Below are 11,475 nucleotides of genomic sequence, written 5' to 3' on the forward strand. Positions count from 1 at the left end.
TTCAAGAAAGACAGTACAAAGACACTAGTCCCACAAAGGGTGTGATTACTGAAATTAAGCATTACATGTGTTCAAATTTATAATGATCACTGTGGTCTCCCATTTACATTAAGGTTGCAAGTCTAGGCCCTCACTGTAATATACGTATGTATGAGCCCTATAATCAAAGTAACTGCAGACTAAAAAGACATGAAGATATTTACTGAAACATTTGGGAAATCATTAGTTTAATTGTGATGACAAACGATATGGTTGGAGGCTTTTGTCTTTCCATGTGTTTCTATTGTAGAGTAATAAAACAATCAGAGATGTGGGAAATGTCTGAGCAGAGCTGCACAGCTGTGCCTTTGATTAGCAGAACTGAAACAGACCCAGATACCTTGTGGTCATGAAGGTTAAGCTCCTCAGCACGCTATACCTTTCTGATAGCTGTGCAACTTCCTCATTCTTTCTGTAAGCCTCAGATTGCAACAAGAAGCCCTGTCTTGCAGCGATTTCACACCTAAAGGATTCTTTGATCTTTTATTTTATTCATTTTTTTCACACTTGGCAAGCCTACCTTAATAGTTTTGGAAGTGGAGCATTAAACTGTTTAATGCAATGTGTGCCAAAACTTGACAAGGAAAAATTGAGGCCTTTTGAATCAAGTCTTAATACCACTAACTAATTTTCTAAAGAGACTTTTATGTTTTTTTTTCATGATAAAACCACTCGGCTGTAGCAAGTACAAGAGGCCTTGAGGTTTGTTTTATTGTGACATTTAAAAACAAACTATTTTCTCTGTTGCCATTTCTCACACTGCAACTGTGTACAATAGGAACGTTAAAATACTAAAATGAAACGGCAGTACTGCACTTTTGTATTCCATTCTGCATTCTAAAACTAGATAATTTACTAGTTCATTAAGAGCAATTAACATGCTATATCACAGACTTACTTAATTGTTGAAGATCAGTATTACATATAGTATGTAAACTGTGAATGGTTATCTCTCAAAACCTGCCAGGATTCGCGGGAGAAGGGCTGAAGATGTTTTTAAAGGGGACTATGCATTTATCAGAGAGGTACGAGACATTATTCATCCCAGCCAAGAGGTGTAGTTAATTTATATTAGAGCTGATCCATTTCCTCAACAGTTTCAAACACTTGACAGGACTCCTTCACCACCAACACTACAACCACCTTAAATGGGTAACCAGCCATTTAAAAATAACTATTTTCCCCAGTATGTTAGACGACAAAGTTGCTCCTTTTCATCTTTTATTGGCAAAAACATTTGCTGGCACAGAAGCTGAGTACCACACCCAGTGTTTGCCCCCCCACAAGGATGCCATCCCATGGCACAGATGTTTTGCCATCCTGAGGTGGGCTGAAACAATGCCCAGCTCAGCCTTGTTAAAGGCCCATGACTGGTTGTTACTGCAAGACTCTGCTACCCAGGAGTGACTCCTGAGCTCCAGCCTGCCGGAGAAGTGCTTCTCAGAGACGTCCAGAGAAGGGGGCACAGGTCGCGTCTCTCGCTTTGTAGTCCTCCTTCTTGGGGAAAATGTCAGCAGCCCTTAGTGCCAGGAAAAGGAGCCACTGCCTTGCTTTGCAGTTGACAGCAAAGCACAGATGAAAGCCATAATTGCAGGTTCGACAACTCTGTTAACTAAACAGCCCTAGATTTGTTACTGTAAATTACAGGCCTGGCAAAGCTTGTAATATCATAGAGGAGGAGAGAACTGTTTATCCTTCAAGTTCAAGGTCCTAAATAGAAAATGCTTTTCGTGATGGAGACGGTTTTGAATTTGCATTATTGTGGTCTGACTGTGCAAAGACTATTGCTACTCTGAATCATAGGGTGACGAGCATTTCAGAGCAGCACATTTTGCTGAACTGGTAGCTGTGGAAACATCGGTCTGTGGTCTTGCAACAATATGTACAGGAACAAAGAACAACTAATTAACTGACTTGTCCTTACCTTAGTTCTGAGTCTGTTCGTCTTATTCAGTCTGTGTTCTTTAATGATATAGCTGTATAACTGTAGCTCTGTAGGCAGAGATGAAAAGTATAATGCCTGGTTAGAAGCACTGCAGTAAAATGTCAACATGGAGTTTTAGGAATGGATTGCTGGGACTGTCAATCTGGAAAGGTGAAAAAGTAATTTAAATATTGCAGAGAAATGCACATGAAAGGAAAATGTCTAATTAAGCATCTCAATAGCTACCTTATTCTTTATGTATATTACATTGTAATTGGTGTGTAGGCAAATATCCAGGAACATAAGCAAATACCAAGTATCCTATGTTATATACATGTATGTACTGTACAGTTCTTTCTTCATCATCATATTCAGCCTTTATCAATCCACTGCAGGATGAACATCTTCCCCAAGATTATTCCATGAGCCTCTGTAGCTGCGATCCTGCAAACGAACTGATGAGCATCTTACAGGAGGCCATGTTCTTGGTGATTCTGGGGGATCTGTTGGGATCTAGTGCAGCTGTCCTTGGTCCAGGATGGTCAGCACTTGCTGTTGTGTGTCCAGGTAGTTGTTGTTTCAGTGTTTGGATTACTGTAGAGATGTTTCTTCCTCTGATCTCACCGCTTTCTCCAAGAAATCGACTGAAAACATTTCTCCCTTTGTCATTGGTCTCCTTTTGTCTTTTAGTGTTATTGCAGGTCCATATTTTCACATTTTTTTGAGTGACCTGCTATATCACTATTATTTTTTGCATTCAGCAGCCAGGTTTCTCAACCACATTTGTACAAACAGCACACATGGGTCAGAGGCCATTCTTTTAACTAAGATAGTTAACCAATCCTGGTCCTGGTGTCCCACACAGCTGCTGTCTTTTGGTCCACCTGATCACTCAGTTAAGTAATTGAGCCCTAATGAGACCTAATAATGGTTTTATTTGAACTCTTGAACTGCTTTCACTTCCTAAACATGGAGGGCTTCTACTATCATATCCCTTAAATAACATCAAAATCTCCAACCTCTGAATGGAAAAAAAAGCTTGCAGAGCATCTAACTAAGTGACCCTGGTTCATTTAAATATTAATTTGAAGATCTCAGCTGCAATTAAAATGAGCATATATGTGGGTCCCCAATTCAGGGTTGGGAACCCCTCTTTGAGGCACAAAAGAATTTGACCCTTTAGAATCAGATTTATCCAGACGGACTACAAACCATTTTGGGGTCTTTTTATTATGCACATAATCTTTCACCAGTTTGAAGACTGCACATCTGTTCACAAGGGAAGAGCTTTGAAAACAAGGAGATGGGAACAAAAGCACCAGGCATATCCTTGTTCAAATATGTGAACTAAAACCAAAGTAATATAACTGTTTTCAGTCGATTTCTTGATTAATCTGGCAGCAGACATTGACCACCCAGCTGAATCAGAGTCAGAGGAAGCCGGGCCAGAGAAATACTTGTGGTCTCGCTGTTTGGAAAAAAACACAAATTACGGACCGAAATAAACACATCCCACATTTTTTTAACTTTCGATTGGTGCTAAATTACCCCAATAAAGGGAAAAACAAAAATATCTAAGAATTGTCCCTTTAGAGCAGGGATCTCCACTCCTGCACTGGGGAAATCCCCATCTGGCAGGTTTTTAAAGGTAACCATCAACTTCTAATGTTAATTGTGATATGTTTCAGGTTGATTTGCTGAACTCCAGCAAGTAACGGGCGCAAGGCAGGGTACACCCTGGACGGGACAGCGGTCCACCACAGGGCAGTCCACCACAGGGCAGGACACACACTCACACCAGGGCTCATTTACCTACTAGAATTTCTTTGGACTGGGGGGGGAACCCATATGAACACAGGGAGAACATACAAACTCCACACAGACAGCACCCCAGATCTGGAATTGAACCCAGGGCCCCAGTGCTGTGAGGCATTAATGCCAACCACTGCGTCACCACGCTTTTATAATTTAGAAATGTTCATACGGAACACAAACCTCCAGCCTTGAAGGATCAGAGCCCCCTTAAGAGAAAAAACTACAGGCTGGAGAGATTAATAACTTCCAAGTGTTCTCAGTCTTTAGAAACAGGTGGTTTGAGGTGACCTGAAACTCACTGGACATGTGCATTAGAGGATCTGGGAAGCAGGACAAAGTGGACTAAATGGGCACGTAGTCCAGACAAGTCCAGGAACCTCTTGTAAAGCAAAATGACACAGGACTGGGAGAGAGACAGCAAACAAAAGCTCTCCATTAATAAGTGGCTGGGCTGAAGTGCCTGCAGAAAGACATAAAAATGTTACAAAAGCAAACCCTGCAAAACAAGGGTCCTTTTAATTCCACTTTGGTACGCTGACCGAACTCGTACTGGCAATAATTGTTCTCCGTTATGAAGCTCAAGTGAGGTGGAAGGCTATAAGCTGGAGAAGTTTTGTGAACTTGGCTGTAGCCTTTCTTGCAGCTCTGGGTATTAGGGCATGAATGAATGATTGCATCTCTATTCATTTCCCAGCTGCGCGGAGCCTGTCTCATTTTCTATTCTGTCATATCTGGTTACTCCTTGCTTCTGCGGACTGACACTGATAAAGAGCAGACCTGGAAACCAGAGACCCCCAGACCCCCTCCGGTAGCAAATTCAGAGAAAATAAAACTAATCTTTACAGATCACTGTCTGGCAAGTCGTTTCAGATTTTAAAGCACTAACAGAGCCCCCTGCCCCAGTCCTCACCTCGTGAGTCCAATTTCCATCATACTTAGGTCACAAAAAGGCTTGGAATGCAGAGCTTCCCTGATGCTGTAAGTAATAGTTATTAGATTATGGTAAGAATGCAGTTCCATTGCAAGAACCCATGAAGTGACACTTCGTGGCACTGACTGCTCACTATCTAATTCTTATGTAGCAGGAAAAAATTACAAGTGCATAACTCTAGAACTCTAGAACTCTTTCAAGACTTTTAAGAGATTTTTCAGCTCTGGGCTTTTATTAAAATTTAAATTTGGATATAATGGTAAAAGAGTATCCATTACTAGGACAGGGTGTGCAGTAGGGCATAGTAAAATTATGGTAGAAGCATGGTAAAGTGGAAAGCTATAGAAACACAGAGTAAATGCATGGTATAAGCATGAAATTGGAATATGCTGTATTGCAGGCTTCCTTAATTGTTGGATCCCCAAATATTTTTTTCAACGTACTCAAACACATTAAGTCGTATTACCAAGCCACCCAAGTCAGATTGCTTGTTTGTTGGTATAATCAAAATTATAATGCAAAATAAGGAGAAAAGGAGAATATGGTAATCTTTGAAGAGAAATTTCCCATGCAAACTGTCCTGGAGGATAGATTGCTGGAAAAAAGCATTCAATGTATGAAACAGCGAGATCCTGGATAGAACACCAATGAAGATATGGTTTATTGTTATAAAAACGTATACCTTAGAGAATGATGTAAAAGTGTTAAGATGGATAGCTTATGAATCATATTTCTTCCCACAGAAGTCCGAGGCTCAATTCAAGACATGGACAGCCAGAGCGATTACTCCAATATGCACAGTGATGAAACAAGGTAATCTGAAAATCATTTCACAGGAATATCATTTAGAAAAACAAGGATTCTTCACCTTCAGATTAGGGATCATATAAAATGTTGTATAAAACATCATATCTACCAGGATAACAAAATGCTTAATAAGTTTATAGCTACTTATCAACAAAGCAATCAGAAGACAATAATCTTAAAACTGCACACTAGTATTGGGGACATGAAAAAAGATTCAACAGATTACATTAAAATAAAATGGGAAAAAGAAACGGAGAATACGATACCTACTGATCAGTGGATAAACATGCAAATTTCAACAAAGATCCACAAGTTAAACTCCATGGAGCAAATTCTGCTAGAAAAAACGTTCTGTTTTATATCAACCCCAAAACACAAGTTAAGCCAAAGGGATCCATTCCCCAGTGCTGGAGGTCACGTGCAGAGCAGGTTCTGCTATTCTGGTACTGCCCATGGATACAGTGTTACTGACTATTTATCCACAAAGACCTTAATAAGATAATAAACCTCGTTATAGCTTTCAAATTCTCAGTTAGGTATTTGGGAAACTGTTTGGCCAATCACATTGAACCAAAAGACAGATAATATTATATTAGGAATTCTAGCTGCTAGTAAAAAAAAGCAGTTATGAGGCAAAAGTGTATTAAAAAGCTCCAGTGAATGGACAGTGGATTCATATTGTAAATGAGATACGTAATGGAAAAGACTGCTCCCAATCTACTATCAGAAACGTTTAACAAATACCGACTAAGCTGGAAAAAGTGGATGTTTCCATTAAGACCTGATTTCACTTTGTGAAGTCAAATAATTGTAACATTTCTGTGTAGACCTTTAATTATTTCTGTGTTATTGTTTTTCAATCATGAATAAACTGCTGTAGATTTGAAGGCATTAGAGGCCAAAAACACAGAAAATACTTGTATCTCACTCTGACTGACAAGCTGCTAGAAAATACTGAACAATGTGTAAAAAGCAAAAGTAAATACTGAGCCAGCATGTGGGTCTATCATTGGCAAAGACAAACACTGTGGTGAGTTTATCACACTGTGTTCAAGGGAATAATGACCTAGTAGGGAGAGCATTCACAGGAAAACTGGAAACCAAAAAAAATGCTTTGGAATGAGAAAGAGAGGGTTTCTGAGGACCTGCGAAACACATCAGCACGACAAGGCCTGTGGGACTGCAGTAAGAGACTGAAAGCTCGTTCTTGAGTGAATTCAAGCCAGAACAGTTTAAAAAAAATGAAAGCGTTTTTAAACAGTAACAAAAAGAGGCCTTATTGCAAACAGATGTTGAAGGGGGGGGAAGAAATGCTGGAAAAGAATCCGGTGTCCACTTCTTGCATTCCACTGCAACAATCCCCACAGACCGCTCGCGCCAGGGGCCAGCCGAGCAGAATGGAGCGCCTGTCTCGCAGAACTCCGCAGCATGCACGCAGACAGAGCGAGCGGCACAGAGCCCACATGGCCTGAGGAAGAGTGGTCATCAGAGCAAGGAAGAGTGCTGTCTGGGTGTGCATGATGTCACCGTGCAGCAAACCGAAGACATGGCTAAAGCTGACTAATAATAACAATAATTGCTTACACTTGTATAGCGCTTTTCTGGACACTCCACTCAGAGCGCTGTGCAGGTAATGGGGACTCCCCTCCACCACCGCCAGTGTGCAGCCCCTCCGGGACTAAAGTCACAGAACAATAATGTGAAACTGCAAGGCAGCAATTTTTCAATTAATAGCAGTATGCAGCTTGCTCTTCCTCTCCTTGTGCTAGTTCTTCTTCTCCAGAGATGATCTCATGCTATTTTTACAGCATTGCAGCCTCAGTTACCCCCATTTTCTTGGTGTACCGCCAATCTCCTGCTTGACACCCCAGTGTACGTGTCGGACTTTCAAACCCTTGGCAATGGTGGCAGGGGGTCTATTCTCATACTGGGACAGCGGGGCCACTGGTTTCCCAGTGATTTCAGTGAAGGAGATGCTCGGTCCTGGTCAGCCCTGGGGGGGGGGGTATTCACGTCATTCCGTGGTCCGTGTGGGAATTGCATATTCCCAGTTTGTAACAAGTTCAGCATTCAGGAAATGCTTTGGGTATGGCGTGGGAATAATTCCGCGTGTTTTAACATTCCTGCTCTGTCTGTCTGGACATCCTGTTTCTCAGTAGCTTTTGTAAACCATCTTAGGCATAGCAACAGCAGGACGCATTTGATCATTAGAAATAATTTCTATAAAAGCAACAAAACATGGACTTGACCTATCAGGGGTCAGCCCAGCATTCATAATTCAACTGACGTCTTTCTACATCCCTACAAGTCGGGAGCAAGCAGTTGGGGGAAAAAAATGAGTATTTTTGGTAATAGCCTGGAAATCGCTTAAAAATGACCAAAAACTGGTGTTAATGTGATGTTACTCTATGACTGCATTTTGTTTTTTATTCAGTCCTGTATGACAACTCGTTATTTTTTTTAGTAAAATATTTATTTTCGCTTTTACTTTTGTTTCATTTTCACAAAAAAAGAAACCGAAGAAATAGAAAATAAACGAGCAGAAAACCCCGTATTTTTGAGTAACAAGAAAAACCAGTATTTTTGAACACAATCGCAACCAGCTCAGATATCTGTCCGACAGCGTTCCTGTTACACAGGTAGCTGAATTCATATTTACAGACAGCGCAATGTACCTAATTATTATAAAGCTTGCAAACGAGCATTACCATTTTTATTGGCTCATGTTCATTAATGCCAAGTCATGTGTAGCTGTTCCTTCACAACACCGTTTTCAAGGTTAATCGAGTCATTATCAGATCAGTATCAGTGTGTATATGTATTTTTCATGTATTTATAGTAACAGTAAACCGATAGTATTAACAACCTCTCCGCCTCACGCCCCGTGTGCAGACCTCAGAGGTACTCCAGAGGTGAGGTGGTCCATCAGCGAAGGTTAACCATTAACCGAGAAGCGCCCGGCCAATTGAGTGTGGTTAATTTCAGTTAATGCACAAAGCCCGTTTCCAATGTTAAGCTGTTTTGAATTGTTTTAACCGCGATAATAATAATAAAAAAAGAGCTCGGTCATCTAGACGCTGCTAAAGTCTCCGGGCTGAACTCAAAATCGAGAGATTCGGGAAGTCGTTCAATTTCGCAGACAGAAAGGGTCCAGAACCCCAAAGCACGCCAGGAAGGCATTGGAAAAGGAGTTTGAATTCTTGAATTTCATTTCTGGTTTCAAATGTACAGTTACAAATTATAAGTACTGGCGGATAAAACAGCCGTGTTTACATCTGCCTTTTTAAAAAAAAAAGTTTTGAATGAAAGAAAGCTGCGAATCCGCGAGTGGAAGATAAGAGTGTTGTTTGTTTTCCCCTCAGTTTCGATTGCTCGTTTGTTTCGGGGAGATGACCAGAGGTAGAAATCCCTGAACTGTTTGCCAGAGTGGATATTTTGGGGGCAACAGCAACTTGGAGAACACTGTGCGTCACAGAGAAGAAACAGGCCGAGTTGATCAGTGAAAGTCAATCTTCGCGAGTTACCTAAACTCCGGGAATAGCAGGTGCTCTACAGCAGATTCCACAGTAGTGAAATCACACACAGACCTGCCCTGGGTGCGAGCAGACGTTAAAGATATCGCTCACCTCCTGACAGATTTGAATATCAAGTTTCGCTGATGGTACCGCAAGTCAATTGCCTTCAACAATCTTCGCTCGTTAGGCGGAGCGCCTAACACCACCCCCAAGGGCAAAATGACGGACTTCAGAAATTCCCCTACCGTTTTTTAAAAACTTTTAAAAAATGCTATTCCTTTGGTATTATCATACCTGTGGTTTTTCGAATCTCCTGCTACATTTTTCAAATAAGTTCTTCACCGGAGTGCCCTCATGTGACAAACGATAATGCATGCTTAATTTCCTTGTTCATAAGGAGACACCTTGTTCCAATAATAAGAATGAGAAGAATGTCAGGTGCTTTGTTCAATGCGCAGAGAGCGATTTTTGAGAAGAGAGATTAACTGGATTTGGCTGCAGATCAGCAGCAGGTGTCTGCAAAACATTTTTGAGCGCTTACTTTAGAGGATGGGTGTAGATTGATCAAGGAAAACAGAAGGGTTGACGGTAAGACTGAGGGGGGACAAGAGGAAGAAAAATACAATTGTATTAAAAATAAATCACGTTAACGTGGCAATTCAGACTGTGGGTTTCTGCGTGGGTCTTTTTGAAGCTGTAGGCCAGTCCATTAATTTAAATATATACAAAACCAGATCTGAAAAACCACTTCACAAGAAAGTTGTTGAATTGGCTTATGGAGGTCCCAGTAAAGATTCTTTTTTTGTTTCAAATCTTGTTGCACATTATCCCAATAGGGCAGAATATGGGCAAAATCCCATTATACCTTCCTTTTAAAATTCCCGGAACCCTCCTCTCTGTGTTCCCCTTTTCTCTGGGTTCGAAAGAGACAACAACGCAGCACAGCGCACGTTTCAGAGTAAATCTCTATCCCATTGCTTAGCAGCAGCTTCACAACAAACAGGGGGAAAACAAATGAGAGACAATGCAGCCCAAGTGCTTCAGCTTCCGAAGTTTCAGACATCCTAGGACACACATCAGTGTCCGATTCAAGAGTGCCAGAGTTTGTTCCTACGATTCAGCTTCTGTGGAAACGGGACATGAAGCAAGCACTCTGAACGAGAAAAAAACCCGTGCAAAACCCAACAAGAACATAAAAACTCCACACAGAAAGCACACCAAATCCAGAACTGACCCAGGGCCCCAGTGCCGTGAGACAGCAACGCTAACCACTGTGCCACTGTGCTGTCCATTCACCTGTATTGATTAGTATTTAAATATTATATGTTAAAAAAAGGCAACGGTTAATTTCAGATGAAAACGGGAGTCAAATAGAAATGTTTGTGTGTTTGTACAGAGGCACACATCTCCGGAGAATTCAGTTACTGCACCCATGCTGAGAGCACTGCAGACACAGACAAGAAACCCTTCAGACAAACAAGTTATTAACAGTCACATTCAGGGCATTCTCACCTCTAGTGAAAACCAACACAGCAGGTTTCACCCACGGATATGAGAAAGCATTCGAAGGATTTCAACTTGTTGTTTCAGCTTACTGTACGTGTACAAGACTCCTTTAAAACTATATACGAAACTGCAGCGTGTCTCTTGAACAAATAAAGGAAACGTGAAAGAGGTCTGCTGAAGTCTATAGAAATGTTTTAACTCACTTAAGAGTTTTATTTATTCCTTTCACTGACAACTATTCTCCTTCTTCTCTTGTTACAATGCAGGAATAAGACAGTGGTGAAGCAGCTTTGGAATATAAGAAAGATTAAGGATGAGAAGAAGTCAGTTGGCCCTCTTGGCCTGTTTTGGAGTCAGGTAGTTGACTAAACCTTTAACTGATTTTCTGTTAACCTGACTAGTTAAAGGATATCATCTGGGCAATATTGAAAGGAAGCCAAATTATCAGCTTCAACAACATGGCTGGGTAGCTTGTTCCAGACTCCTACAACCCTTCAGGTAAAGATGTGCCTCCTGTCGTGTGTGTTAAATACACGTCTATGGAGTTTTCACTTGTGTCCACTGGTCTGTGTTTCACTGTTCTGTGGGAGGAAGTCCTCTGGACTGAGTGTGTCGCTGCCTTTGAGAATTCTGAACACTTGTATCAGGTCCCCTCATAACCCTTTCTGTATTTGTCTCCCACCTGCTAGGCCCCAGCTTATTTTTTGGAGGTAAATGTTGGTGTCAGAGTACACAGGCAGACTGTCAGCTTGAACACTTTTAGTACTGACCTACAGCAGGGGAGTCCATCACTGTTCCAGGAGACTGCTGTGTTCAGGTTTTTGTTCTAGCCAAGTGACATAGCTAGTCTCATTATTTCACGAGCAGGATGATTATTAATACTTCTAATCAGACTTGGAGGTCTTTTATACAGCAGGTAACTGTCGTTCTATTGAGTT

The 11,475-nt window shown here is 41.2% G+C and overlaps 1 long non-coding RNA gene across 1 annotated transcript; it reads right to left on the minus strand.

The window, feature by feature from the left end:
* Positions 1-1,263: 1,263 nt before the first annotated feature.
* On the minus strand, positions 1,264-9,265 carry LOC138225511 (uncharacterized). Its single transcript, XR_011183952.1, has 3 exons — positions 9,143-9,265; positions 1,964-2,031; positions 1,264-1,536 (listed from the first exon to the last, which is right to left on the minus strand). It is a non-coding gene; the product is annotated as an uncharacterized lncRNA (long non-coding RNA).
* Positions 9,266-11,475: the final 2,210 nt, after the last annotated feature.

Source organism: Lepisosteus oculatus, chromosome 28, assembly GCF_040954835.1.
Source record: "Lepisosteus oculatus isolate fLepOcu1 chromosome 28, fLepOcu1.hap2, whole genome shotgun sequence".
NCBI lineage: Eukaryota > Metazoa > Chordata > Actinopteri > Semionotiformes > Lepisosteidae > Lepisosteus > Lepisosteus oculatus.